Source organism: Plecotus auritus (assembly GCF_963455305.1).
Source record: "Plecotus auritus genome assembly, chromosome: 2".
NCBI classification, from domain to species: Eukaryota; Metazoa; Chordata; class Mammalia; order Chiroptera; family Vespertilionidae; genus Plecotus; species Plecotus auritus.
Genome location: NC_137771.1, coordinates 183,368,028 through 183,383,688, shown reverse-complemented (window position 1 = coordinate 183,383,688; position 15,661 = coordinate 183,368,028).

The following is a 15,661-nucleotide window of genomic DNA, read 5'->3' as shown; positions in this document are numbered from 1 at the left end:
TAAAAAGGACTTGGAAGGAGTCAGGATGCTGAACAGGCTTGGCTCCTTGTGGTTCCACCCCCACAACATCTCTCGAGTCTCAAGCTATCCCTTCCTCTCCTCCTCTGGCACAGCCCCTGCCCTGGTCCTCATCACCCTCACCGATGACAGCAATACTTTCTGATAAGTCTCCTTGTCCCTTTTCTTCCTAAACATTGCTGCCAGTTTTTTTTTTAAATATAAATATGTTTATTGATTTTTAGAGAGAGAGAAGAAGGGAGAGGATAAAGAAACAGAAACATCGATGAAAGAGGGATATCATCAATCAGCTGCCTCCTGCATGGCCCCCACTGGGGATCAGCCCGCAACCTGGGCATGTGCCCTGACTGGGAATCAAACCGGTGACCTCTTGGGTCCTGGTCAACATTCAACCACTGAGCCACACTGGCCGGGCTGCTGCCAGTTTTTATTCCTCTGCTTAAACACATTCAGGGCTTTCTGGTGCTCCTCAAATAAAAGCCTCTCCTTTAGCGCAGTGCTCACGGCCCTGACAAGCAGGCCCCAAACCATCCTCTGTCCTCATCTCATCCCTCTACATATGCTGGCCCGCTGGTGTGCCCATTCATCTCAGCCTGCGAGCCTTTGCCTGCTTGTTCTCCCCTAATTCTCATCGTTGCCTGGTGGACTCCTCACCCTCCAGGACCCAGTTCAATGTGGCTCCTTCGGCAAAGCCTTTCTGAACTCCTCCAGGCAAAGCGGATGCCCCTCATTTCTACTCTATGGCACTGTGGGCTATACTTGTTTGTGTGTGCCACTAGGTGACCTTGGGGACAGACTAAGCCTTATTTATGTCTTCTCCACCCCCACCTAGTGACTTGTTCAGCACATCTAACCACTTGAATTTTTGAAAGCTGGTGGGACAAACTCCCAGGATGCTAGGGAGGAGCCAGAGCAATAGACTGCACTTCTGGCTGTGTCAGGTTCACTGGTTTGGCCTTTCCTGATCTCCAGGAAAGTTTAGTGGACTGGGTGAATGCCTTCCTGTTTACCACAGGAAACTGCTCCCTGAGAATATGTTTGTTTTTTAGAAGGTGTCCCAATTGGTAGGCACTTTAGTCCAATTAGGCTCCCGACATGGATCCCCATTATGTGGCAGACCCTGTGCTGGACTCTGAGGACATGCACCCTACTGTGACTCTGTCCTGCCATGGAGCTTCTCATAGCTTAGTCAGGGAGAGACACATGTCATTTTAAGGCAAGGCATGAAGCTTGATGGGGTGCTCAGTCAAGTCTGGGAATATCAGGGTAGGTTTCTTGGAGGAGGTGGTACCTCAACTGAACGTTAGAGGATATACAGGAGGTAGACAGGCAAAGGCAGTGCACTTAACCAACACAGCCTCAAGTGATCAGGATCATGCAGGACTGAAAGATTATTGGTGGGGTGGGAAAGAAGGTGAGATGAAGATAGAGCTATCAAGAAAGAAGATGATGGCATTTGAGCTGAACTTTGAAAGATGAGTTTTATATGATAGAGACCAGAATAGGGGAGAGTTTGGAGGACAATCTGGGCAGAAGAAAAGCATGAGCAAAGCATAGAGCAGCTGTGTTAAGTGATCCACTTCAAGAAGATTAACATGAGTTTTACTTAAGAGGTGGGTCCTGGAGGGAGGCAAGGGTCCAGTCATGGAGGGTCTAAATGGTGACACTTGTGCCCAGCTGGCGTGGCTCAGTGGTTGAGTGTTGACCTATAAACCAGGAGGTCATGGTTTGATTCCTGGTCAGGGCATATGCCTGGATTGGGGGTTGGATCCCCAGTGGGAGTGGGCAGGAGGCAGCCAATCAATGATTCTCTCTCATCATTGATGTTTCTCTCCCTTCCTCTTTGAGATAAATCTATATATATAAAAGCCTCAGTGACTGTTCGACTGTTCAACTGTTTGACCAGTAGCTATGACACACACTGATCACCAGGGGGAAGATGCTCCAACAAGTAGGTTAGCTTGCTGCTGGGGTCTGGCCGATGGGGACTGGGTGAGATGGGCCAGACATGCCCTAGAGCCCTCCCACAGTACCTCCCTGGCCCCAATTGTGCACCGGTGGGGTCCCTCGGCCTGGCCTGCTCCCTCTCGCAATCCAGGACCCCTCAGGGGATGTCCGCAGGCCAGGCCAAGGGACCCCACCGGTGCATGAATCCATGCACCGAGCCACTAGTAAAAATACATTTTTATTTTTTATTTTTTAAAAATATATTTTATTGATTTTTTACAGAGAGGAAGGGAGAGGGATAGAGAGTTAGAAACATCGATGAGAGAGAAACATCGAACAGCTGCCTCCTGCACACCCCCCTACTGGGGACGTGCCCGCAACCAAGGTACATGCCCTTGATCGGAATTGAACCTGGGACCTTTCAGTCCGCAGGCCGACGCTCTATCCACTGAGCCAAACCGGTTTCAGCAAGTAAAAATACATTTTTAAAAAATGGTGACACTTGTATATTCTGATGATCTCCTATTAACAATGGAGTTTGCAAAATAGGGGATGGGGACCTGGGACTCAGTCAACTCTAATATCAATTATCAACTAGCAAAACTGCAGGAGGTTCTTCACTTCTGCTTTCATCTTCTCCGTTTCCACTCAGCTGACCCTCCTTCTAGCAGCAGGGTTAGGAATTGAAGCTACCTAGGGCCCCACAGTGCTGAGAGCAAAGCATACACCTCTCTCTGGAGACAACCACCTACACACCCCTCCCCTGAAAGAAGAGCCTGAGCACTCCTTCTGGGGTAGTGTATTCTCAGAACTTCGGGTGTTCCAGGCATTGAGCATTTCAGATAGGTCAGGGAATATGGAAATTGAGAGGCCCCTAGCCTCCTGCCATCAGCTGAAGGAGCCTTAGGTCAGAGCCCAAAGGAGTGGGCTGTGATATTGTTTATCAGCCTCTGAGAGAGATTTAACCTGTTCCAATAATTTCTCTGCTCTTAGCCCCAGGCTCTGCCAGGAAGGTGGGTCTCTTGGAACATGAGAATCCTGACAAGTTCTGGGAAACAACAGGAGAGGCTAAATGGAAGAAACTACTTTCTTTAGGTGCCTGGCAGTCCTCAGGTCCTTGACCTCAGGTTTAATATTCAGCCCTCATACAAGAAAGGCCCTCTGCTTAGTTGCAAAATAAACAGCTCTTGTGCAAACTGCTGCCTTTGGGTGGGAATGGGCAATGAAATGGTTCCAAGTGGAAACTCCAAGTTGACCATTCAGTCATAACATGGCAGCTTCCCTCTTGACCAAAACCTGGGCATCTCTGCTGATGACTCAGGAGGGGTCCTGGCCTTGCATTAGTAACTGCCTGGGGAAGGGACAAAGGTTCTCCTAGCTACCTGGAGCTATTAGAAATGTCTTGTGAAGGCAGCCTCAAGCTCATCCAAGAAACTCTGCTTTGGTACCTACTGTGTGCCAGACACTAATATGGCTGCTAGGGACACAGCTGCAGATAAGACCTAGTCTGTGCTTTTACACTAATTGTAACAGGAGGAGTGGGGAATCAGTTAGGACCCTTTTGTTTGCAATGATGACAGTGCTGCTTCCATCTGACTTAAGCAAAGAAAGAGAACAGGCACAACAGTGGCCAGGGCTCAACATGCAGCTTTTTTGCTTTCTGGGTTGACTCCATTCTCAGACCGGCTTTACTTTTGTTGTTGCAAGATGATTCTTAACAGCTACTGGGGCTACCTATCTGGCTCATGTCTAATGGGAAATAGAGAAAAATTTCTTTCCCAGGATTATTAGCAAAAGCCTCATAATGCACCACTGGCTGTAAACAGGTCACAGGCCCATTTCTCAGCCCATTGTAGGTAGGGGAGAAGAGATGAAGCACTGAGGAGCTCATATCTAGGTTTCATGCTTCATCTTTGAGCCAAGGGTGGGACCCCAGCCAAAGCCATAAGCTGAAGGTTAGAGAGGGGAGTAGGGTTGTGGTTACCTGAGGGCTGAATGAGAACTGATGACAAAAATGAGATACTTCAAGGTAAACTAAAATAACAGTTAGGGCTCTGTGTACAGCAACCCAAAGCAAGTAAAGCAAAAACAGTAATAATAGCCCTGGACAGTTGCTTAATGGTTAGAGCATTGGCTCACACACCAAAGGAACTTGGGTTCAATTCCTGGTCAAGGGCCCATACCTTGGTTGCAGGTTCATCCCTGGCCCTGGTAGAGCTGGGTACGGGAGGCAACCAATCGATGTCCCTCTCTCTTTGTCTCTCTGTCTCTCTCTCGCCCCTCCTCCTCCCTCCTTTTTACTCTCTGAAAATCAATGGAAAAAATATCCTCGGGTAAGGATTAAAAAATTAATAATAATAATGATGATGATAATAATAATAATAATAATGATAATATAAGGTAGGGGTCACAGAATCAAATAAAGAGTTGAACAACACATTTTCTCAAAGGTTAGCTCTTAGATTCGGTGGAGATCTCTGTGAGTGACTCCATGACATAGCTTGAGGCTGTGTAGGTTATACTCACTGCCTTTGCTTCTCTAACTCCTTTGCTACATGACATTCTTTAATGTTCGACCTCAATGATTAGGCAGGGGTGGGCAAACTTTTTGACTTGAGGGCCACAATGGGTTCTTAAACTGAACCGGAGGGCCGGAACAAAAGCATGGATGGAGTGTTTGTGTGAACTAATATAAATTCAAAGTAAAGGAGCGGAGGGGAGAGCAAGAGAACCGGATAGAACAGCCAGATCCGGCCCGCGGGCCATAGTTTGCCCACGGCCGCTAGGCTCATTATGATACCCAGTGGTAAGAGTGGAGTGATGGGGAAAACCCAAATCTTTGGTGACATTGCTCAGCAGCTGTTATCAGCCAGAAATAGGGTCCATCTTACCTCATCTTATGTGAGGCAGGTTTTTACGTTTCTCTTTTCATTTTGTTCATGGTTTGAATTCGTCTACTACTTTCACCAAAAAGCATCCAAATCTGTACAAGTTCAAACAAACACTGTCAGGGCTCTGCCTTTCATCTGGGCTTTTCTCTAATGCTGGCTATATTCCACTGCAAGAGGGCTACACACATACACTGAATGGTTCTGTGTTTGAAAAATCATAGGGAAGGGCTCTGATTGGTCTGGCATGAACAGATGGCCTGCACTTTGGACCAATTATATGCCCAGGGATGGAATATATTCTGAATGGCACAGCTTGGGTTACTTGTCTATAATCTTGGATTAATCAGCCTTTGGCAGGAAGGGGTTGAGGGAGGAATAGAATAGATGTTGCTCCAGGGAATGGGTATCCTATTGCATCTGCATATACTCCTTCCAAGGTTTTCAAAGTGTGGTCCCCAGACTCCCAGTATGGGTATCCCAGGGAAATTGTCAGAAATGCAAATTCTTAGACCCCACCTCAGGTCTCCAGAAGCAGAAACTCTGGGTGAGGTTTTCTGATGCAGGCCAATGAGAACTACAGGCCACAATTATATAAGAACTAACAGCAAATGCCAGGGTGGTTAAAAAAAGTAGAAATAATGTTTGATCAGAGGATGAGGAAAGCCTTAAGAAAGAAGGTCTTAGAGATGGTTTATAAGATTGGGTAGATTGCTTCAAATGAATATAAGGTCACATATAATGTTATAATTAAAATAAAGAATTTTAAAAATCCTTTACTCAAACAAGTCAACTGTTTGCTTTTACCTATGGTCTTTCCCATTCTTGGCCATGAAAAAAACATATATATTTTTTTGGTAACTAACACAGATTGACTTTTCTGTTTTACTTTTTTCACTTACCAGTTTTCTTCCTATACACGATGGTTTCTATTAAAGTGTTTTGAACATTTACAATGACTTTGGGAAAATGTATTTTTAAAAATTTTAGAGGCTATCTCTAGAGTCACCACCCTAACCCAATCATCATGATCATTTCCTTCTAGTCTTTTTTCTGTGGAAGTTAAATACATATTAGAACAATAGCAGATATAGCCCAAACATTACTGTATATTACTGAATAGTTTAATTATACACAAGAGGAGAGCAAATAAATTTATTATAACTTATTAAACCAATCCATTAGGGGATGTTTTGGTTGTTTCCAGTTTCTGCTATAATAAACATCTTTGTATATAAAGTGCTTTCTCTTACATTTTGAGTTATTTCCTTAGAATAGATTTCCAGAAGTGGAATTACAAGGTCACAGGATACAAACTCTTTTATGGTTTTTGATGCCTCATGCCAAATTTCTTCCAAAAGGTTTATACCAATTTATATTACCACCAGCAACGTGTGTGAATGCCAGTTTTTCCACATCCTTGGCAGTTGGGGCATTTTAATTAAAGAAAAAAAATTTATTTTTGCCAATTTAACAGGGGAAGAACTTTACCTTGTTTTAATTTGCATTTTTATTACTTTACCTAACATTACTTAATAAATATTTTCCCATGTTGCTTTAATGTTCTTAAAAAGCTCTTTTATGATTGCAAAACCTTTTTATGGTTGGGATTTAATGAGTGAATATAAAGGTAGGGCATTCTAGTTTAGAGACCACCATGAGCCATAGCGCAGGGTCAGGAAAGGTCAAATACAGCCTGTCAGAAATGGAATTCATTGTTTTCAGTATCCTTCTCCTTCTGGGCTCCCATTTTATTGAATAGCATCACCAGACATTTAGTCATTCAAGCTGAAGCCTGAGCATCATTGTTGACCTCTCCATGTGCTTCATCACCTCCATTCAATCAATAATCAGTCCCTAAATTCCTCTTTTTTTTAAATAATGGGAGAGCGTGAACACAGTCCCCCACTACCACAAATTATGCAGCCAAGTTTCCCACATTTGGGGAAATCGCAGGGGTCAGCACATTCCAAGTGCAATAAGACTTGCCCTGGGAAATCCACCTTCATGATCATGGCATCTCCCCTGCCAGGTAAGTATCCCTAAATTGCTCTTGATACCTTACTGCTACTACCTGAGTTCAGGCCATATCAACTGTTTCCAACACTATTACAGAAACCTCCTAATGGGTCTTATTTCCCTCTAAGCCCTGCTCCACACTGCAGGCATTCCTATCCTTTCTATATCTTAATAGGACTCAAGGGCTTTAACAACTTCCCTTTACTTTCAGGATGAAGTCCCCAAATTCCTTTAGTCTATTTTGTAAACCCTCCGTGATCTGAACCCAGCCCAGCTTGTTTTGAGGTGGTGCAGTCAGGAGGTTGAGTAGTTCTCTTTCTCCTGAGCTGTGAAGGGACCCTGCCCCAGACCTTTGAGGACCACATCTATATTCCCAAAGTAGCAGACTGAGGCTAGGAAGGAAGGGGAAACTACCTGGTTCACATGAGCAGTCTTACTGACATAATCTATATCCAACCAGCTCAACAGTGCTTTACCCTGGAGCTACTCAATGTAGCTCCGAGTTTGGTTCACAAAATGTTTGTTACTGATTCATGATGGGGTGAGTACAGGAATAGAAAGAAGGCATTTAGAAACTGTTGGAGCAATTTGGTTGTAATTTTTTTTGTTTAGAATCTAATAATAAAACATGAGAAATGAGTTTCTATTTTGTGAGTCTCTTTAAGATTTCATTTGTCTATTAATGGATTTCATTGCATTATATAAATTATTGGTCTACACTGCAATGAATTGAAAATTTTAAAATAAAATCTCTTTGACCACAGATAGTTTGACATGCATTCTCTTGGAAAAGTTCAGTCTGAAACAAACAATCTTCTCATAAATTTGTAAGTGTACTTTCTGGAGTGAGGAGATGTTTGAATGCCCAGCTGGAAGGGTATCTTTCAAAGATTTAAGGAAAATCACAGAGAGAATGAAATCACAACTTTTATTTATATCTTAATTTCATGATTTTCATAAAGAAAGTGGTTAAAACAGGAAGTTCTGGCTTCTGACCATCAAGTCAAGATGTAACAGTACTTGACATATTGGAGGGGATGGTAATTTGGAACACTTAAGAGGGGGGATTGGTTTCAAGCAAGACTTTACTTTCCTGGTCTGTAAAATGAAGGGATGGGAAGAAAAAAATAAAAAAAGACTTTCAATGTCACTTTCAGCTCTAATACCGTGTGCTTTCATAATTCTATGCTTGACTATTTAGTTTAGAACTTTTCTAATAAAGACAATTGCTGGTATGTGACATGGAGAAACAGGAGGGCTTGAAAAAAGATTCTTTCCCTTCCTTCCTCCCTTCCTTCCTCCCTTCCTCCCTCCCTCCCTTCCCTCCCTCCCTCCCTTCCTTCCTTCCTTCCTTCCTTCCTTCCTTCCTTCCTTCCTTCCTTCCTTCCTTCCATCCTCCCTCCCTCCCTCCCTCCCTCCCTCCCTTTCTTCTTCTTCTTCTTCTTCTTCTTCTTCTTCTTCTTCTTCTTCTTCTTCTTCTTCTTCTTCTTCTTCTTCTCTCTCTCTCTCTCTCTCTCTCTCTCTCTCTCTCTCTCTCTCTCTCTCTCTCTCTCTCTCTCATTTCCACAAACCCACCAACTTTAATGGAAGAGACTATCAGCACTGACTCATCTTTCAGAGACCTGGTTCTCTACACTACCTGGCTGTGTCACTGAGGACAGATGACTTCACTTGTTTGTGCCCTCCGCTACGTAATGAGGAGACTGGACTGTTGCCAGTACCCTTAGATTGTCAAGGGATCCCGCAGGGGATGGAAGGCAGAAGGATGGGGAGTAGAAGGAGCCAAGTAGGTTGTGTACTTCTTGGGGACACCCTCAACCAGAACAGTTCCTCTTTTGTCTTTAGAGATCAGGCCTTTGTGTAAGATTTTATTAGAAGAAATACTTCATTGATATAAAAAGGTTGGAAAAACTATCAGGCTATATGATTGCCAAAGTCCCCTTTAGTTTTTGTTTGGTTATTGGCATTGTACAATTAGTGGCAGATGCCTGGCTTGCAGTCATATTGTCTAGGAGGCGGGCAAGTTATCGAAATATAGAGTCTGGGTGTAAGCCTAGCAGGGAGCAGTGAGGACTGTGATGAATATGGAAGTGCTCCCCCTGTCTACAGGGGACCTTAGAAATTCAGCTCCTGCCCTTGTTGCCATGTGGGGATGTGGGCCCTGCTCTAGGGCCTGTGCATCCAATATGTATTCAGGGAGCTCAGTGTGACTCATCTGCCTCCAGACAGACTGTGGCTCACCTGAAATTCTTAGAATTTTTTTCAATGCTAAATAACTAGCACACACGAACTAGCAGGCTGGTAGGCTGAATCATCTTGCTAATTGTTTAGCACCATATCTGGCTCATGGTAAACAGACTGTGGATGTTAGCTATCATTATCATCATCATCATCATTATTACCTCATAATGCTGTGGCAGACTTGGATCCATTAATAATTGCAACTGAATTGTAACATAATTATACAATTTTGTGCTATTCAAGTTTAATTCCTTTAAAAGTCATATCATAAAACTGGAGCATTTTGGAGAATTACTGACAAGAGGAAAAAGGAAATAAATGATGCTTCACTATGAACTTGAGTCATGTCCAAGGTAGGTTCTATGTTATTCTGCCAACGTGGCCTTGCAGACTCATCACAGCTCACAATGAAAACTGTGTGGCTGCCCAGCACTACTGAATACTTGATGTACCAGCTCTTAAAGGCAGATGTTCCAGTGACAATAAAACAACACATTCACACTCAGATAGGTGTCTGGATTGTTGGCTTCTTACTCACATGATTACCATAGCTTTAAAAGAAGTTATAATATCTATAGAATAAGGCCTCCTTCCTTACCTTTTTTCAAAAATGTCTTGGCTTGTCTTTCAAGTTTATAAATTTATTTTTTCCAGATAAACTTGCTTACTCATGAATGTCCAAAGCCTGATTTCAGATGCCAGGGTGAAATCCTCTCCAGGCAACTGGTACTACCTATACAAAAATAAAAATAATTAAAAAATGTTGTAAAATTAAAAAAAAATTTAAATACTGTCTCAGTTCTACCAGCTTAGCAAAATCATTGTCATTACTTTGCATTCTTCTCAAATATATTTGTACACTGTTAAGTAAATTAAATACTCATGATTTCATTGAATTTGTTAGCAGCTGGCGAAGGGGTAGGTGGTTACAAAAATGAGTAGGACAGTTTCTGCATTCAAAGGTGGGGTAGACAGAGAGGTAAAGAAGAATCATAGCCCTAACCGGTTTGGCTCGGTGGATAGAGCGTCGGCCTGCGGACTCAAGGGTCCCAGGTTCGATTCCGGTCAAGGGCATGTACCTTGGTTGCGGGCACATCCCCAGTGGGAGGTGTGCAGGAGGCAGCTGATCAATGTTTCTCTCCCATCGATGTTTCTAACTCTCTATCCCTCTCCTTTCTTCTCTGTAAAAAATCAATAAAATATATATTTAAAAAAAAAAAAAAAAAAAAAGAAGAATCATAAAATGGAATAAATAAAGTATAGGGTGACTTGAATGGGAGGTGGCTAGGGAAAAGGAAGTAAAAGAGAAGGGCTGATTAACTCTGACTGTGGTATTATCTCGCTTAAAATTCCTAAATCACTTTGAAACCCATTTTAGCAGAGGGTTTCTGATGCTGAGGTCCCAACTGAATCTGGGGGATAGAGTTATATTTATTACTATGGACAGTTTGTGTTTTCCTTTTATTAAATTTTATATTAAGAAGTAAACTGACTCTGGCTGGGTAGCTCAGTGGGTTAGAGTGTTATCCCAATACACTAAGGTTATGGATTCAATCCCAGGTCAGGGCACATGTAAAAATCAACCAATGGAGACCACGCCATCTTGAGAAACAGAGCTGCTTGAGACTAGGACCTGGTCTCAGACACAAACCAAGACCCTGCAGCCAGTGGGAACAGAGAACTGCGACCACAGCTTCAGACCAACAGACAATAAGAATCCAGACTTCCCGGCAGCAGATTTCTGTGAGTCAAAGAGCCTATCCCCCTCCCCGCAGGCTCCTGGATAGTGCCATAGTAACTGATAGACCCGCCCCTCGCTCGAGCCGCAGTGCCCCTACGAAAAATTGAGCTTGAGAGCACAGGATGCAGCTCCCCTACGGGGAATTTGAGCTTGAGAGAGTACGCGTGGACTGCAGCGCTGCTACTGGAATTTGAGAGACTAGAATCTGCTCCCCGCAATGCAATTGGGAGAACAAACCTGAAGCCCACGCAGGGCGGCAGTGCCACCTGACTTTGATTCTGGGCAAGCACACATGGAAGTCAGTTTTCCGCAGCGCAGGCACGCCACAGAGCTATTGTGCAACCCAGTCCCCCATGGTGACCTGGACCCAAATTCTCCTTGCAAGCGGTAGCACTGAGCACCACCGACTTGACTCTGTTTCTTACCGTGTGCACCTGGGATCCCTGACTCACAGCGCATTCACACTAAGAGCCAGTGACTCCAATTCTTGGTGCATGCGTACACGGGGACCCTGATTCTCAGTGAGAAGCCGCACAAGGCAACAGAGACTCTGATACTCGATTCTTGGTGCAGACACAGGGAAACTCTGACTCCTGGCACGCGCTAGGGGACTCATTTTTGGCACACGCCAACAGTGTGGTGCAGGCAGGGTCCCTGACTCTAGGTGCGCACACGAGACCACACTGAATGCTGGGAATACTGACCCTGGGCAAGCCTGGTTCCCACCAACCCACGGCAGCCACACATCCTAGTGTCGGAGCACTTCAGTGAAACTCTGGTGGTGCGAAGTTCTCACGGCACACGGCCCAGGTCCATGCAACTCGAAGTTTGAACTTCTGGTGATAGTCAGAATGGGGAGACGACACAATCCCCAGAGGAAAGAAAATGAGGAGTCACCAAGAAAGGAAATTAGTGAAATTGAAGCATGCAACATGACCAAAAAAGAGTTCAGAGTAATGGTCGTGGAATTTATACATCGGATGGATGAGAAACAACCTATGCAAGAATCAGGAAGAAATGAAAAGTGATATAGCTACAATCAAAAACACCATGGAAAGTTTCAACAGTAGACTAGAAGAAGCAGAGGACCGAATTAGTGAGTTAGAAGATCAGGTACAGAAACAAGCTCAATCTGAACAGCAATTGGAGAAAAAAATTAAAAAGCAGGAGAAAAGCCTAAGGGAGCTTTGGGACAATGTGAAACGAAATAACATATGCATAATAGGGCTGCCAGAAGGACAAGAAGAGCAGCAAGGATTAGAAAATCTATTTGAAGAAAACGACAGAAAACTTCCCGGATATGGGGAAGAAAAAAGTTACACAGTACAGAGAGTCCCAAGCAGGATCAACCCCAAAAGACCCACAGCAAGACACGTCATAATTTCAATGGCAAATATCATTGACAAAGAGAGAATCTTAAAGGCAGCAAGAGAGAGACAGAGAGTTACCTACAAAGGAACCCCCATCAGATTATCAAATGATTTCTCAACAGAAACACATCAAGCTAGAAGGGAATGGAAGGAGGTATACAAAGTGTTGCAAAGCAAGGGACTGAATCCGAGAATACTCTATCCAGCAAAACTATCAATCAAAATTGAAGGGGAAATCAGGAGCTTCGCAGACAAAAAAAGGCTAAGGGAGTTTATCACCACCAAACCAGCATTGCAAGAAATGCTAAAGGGAATACTGTAAAAAGAAGAAATAAACAGGTAAGAAGGAACACAGACACAAAAATAGATATGACTACAAACAAATACCTTTCAGTAATAACTTTAAACGTAAACAGACTACATGCTCCAATCAAAAGACATCGAGTGGCTGAATGGATAAAGAAACACAACCCATATATATGCTGTCTACAAGAGACCCACCTCAGAACAAGAGACTCACACAGATTGAAAGTGAAGGGATGGAAAATATCTTTCAGGCAAATGGAAATGAAAAAAAAATCTGGGGTAGCAATACTTATATCTGACAAAATAGACCTCAAAGTAAATGCCATAACAAGAGATAAGGAAGGCCACTTCATAATACTAAAGGGATCGATACAACAAGAGAATATAACCCTGATAAACATATATGCACCCAATGCAGGAGCACCCAAATACATAACAAAACTCCTGGAAGATATCAAGGGAGAGATCGACAACAATACAATCATAGTAGGGGACTTTAATACACCACTGACATCACTGGATAAATCCTCTAGACAAAAAATCAGCAAAGACACAGCAATCCTAAATGACTCACTAGATCAGATGAACTTAACTGACATCTTCAGAACATTTCACCCCAAAGCCACGGAATATACGTTCTTCTCAAGTGCACATGGACACTTTCAAAAATAGACCACATATTGGGTCACAAGCAAAGTCTTCCCAAATTCAAGAAGATTGAAATCATACCAAGCATCTTCTCAGACCACAATGCCATAAAATTAGAAATAAACTACAATAAAAACAATCCAAAAATCTCAAACACTTGGAAGCTGAATAGCATGTTATTAAATAATGACTGGGTTACCAATGAGATCAAAGAAGAAATTAAAAGCATCCTGAAAACTAATGACAACAAAAACACAAAAATCCAAAATCTATGGGACACAATGAAAGCAGTCCTGAGAGGGAAGTTTATAGCTCTACAAGCCTACCTCAAAAAAAAAAAAAAAAAAAAAAAAAAAGGTAGTAAATCATCTAACTCTACAACTCAAAGAATTAGAAAGAGATCAACAAGAAAATCCCAGAGTGAGCAGAAGGAAGGAGATAATAAAGATCAGAGCAGAAATAAATGACATAGAGACCAAAAAAACAATACAAAAGATCAATGAAACCAAGAGCTGGTTCTTTAAAAGGATAAACAAGATTGATGAACCTCTAGCCAGGCTCACCAAGAAGCAAAGAGAGAGGACTCAAATAAACAAAATCAGAAATGAGAGAGGCGAAATAACAACAGACCCCACAGAAATACAAAGGATTGTTAAAAAATACTATGAACATCTCTACTCCAACAAACTAGACAACCTGGAGGAAATGGACACATTCCTAGAAAAATACAACCTTCCAAAACTCAATCAGGAAGATTCTAATAATCTCAATAGGCCAATAACTATGGAAGAAATTGAAGCAGTCATCAAAAAGCATCCAGCAAACTAAAGCCTGGGGCCAGACAGCCTCACAGGGGAGTTACAACAAACATTCAAGGAAGAACTAAAACCTATCCTCAGACTATTCCAAAAAATTCAAGAGGAAGGAACACTTCCAAGCTCATTCTATGAAGCCAGCATCACCCTAATACCAAACCAGATAAAGACAACACAATGAAAGAGAATTATAGGTCAATACCCTCATGAACATAGATGCCAAAATCCTCAACAAAATTCTAGCAAATTGGATCCAGCAATACATCAGAAAGATCATACACCATGACCAAGTAGGATTTATCCCAGGGATGCAAGGATGGTACAATATCTGCAAATCAATAAACGTGATACATCACATAAACAAATTGAGAGATAAAAATCACATAATCATATCAATTGACACAGAAAAAGCATTTGACAAAATCCAACACCGCTTCTTTTTTTTTTAAAATATATTTTATTGATTTTTTACAGAGAGGAAGGAAGAGTGATAGATAGTCAGAAACATCGATGAGAGAGAAACATCGATCAGCTGCCTCCTGCACACCTCCCACTGGGGATGTGCCCGCAACCAAGCTACATGCCCTTGACCGGAATCGAACCTGGGACCCTTCAGTCCACAGGCTGACGCTCTAGCCACTGAGCCAAACCGGTTTTGGCCAACACCGCTTCTTGATCAAAACACTCAGCAAGGTGGGAATAGAAGGATCATACCTCAACATAATAAAAGCCATATATGAAAAATCCACAGCCAACACTATACTCAATGGACAAAAACTAAAACCATTTCCCCTAAGAATAGGAACAAGACAGGGATGCCCACTCTCACCACTCCTGTTCAACATAGTACTGGAAGTACTAGCCATTGCGATCAGACAAGAAGAAGAAATAAAAGGCATCCAAATTGGGAAAGAAGAAGTGAAACTGTCCTTATTTGCAGATGACATGATATTGTACATAGAAAACCCTAAAGACTCCATCAAAAAATTATTAGACTTAATAAATGAATTTGGCAATGTAGCAGGATACAAAATTAATGCCAAGAAATCTATGGCATTTCTTTACACCAATAGTGAACTTATAGAAAGAGAGACTAAAAAAGCAATCCCATTTACCATCGTACCAAAAAAATTAAGATACCTAGGAATAAACTTAACTAAGGAGGTAAAAGACCTATATACGAAAAACTAAAGGGCACTGAAAAAAGAGATAGAGGAAGACATAAATAGATGGAAGAACATACTGTGTTCATGGATTGGTAGAATCAACATTATCGAAATGTCCATACTACCCAAAGCAATCTACAGATTCAATGCAATCCTCATTAAAATACCAAAGGCATATTTCACAGACCTACAACGAACTTTCCAAAATTTTATCTGGAATAAAAAAAGACCCTGAATAGCTGCAGCAATCCTGAGAAAGAAGAACAAAGTTGGTGGGATCTCAATACCAGATATCAAGCTGTATTACAAAGCCACTGTTCTTAAAACAGCCTGGTACTGGCACAAGAATAGACATATAGATCAATGGAATAGAATAGAGAACCCAGAAATCGACCCAAACCACTATGCTCAATTAATATTCGACAAAGGAGGCATGAACATAAAATGGAGTCAAGATAGTCTCTTCAACAAACGGTGTTGAGAAAATTGGACAGATACATGC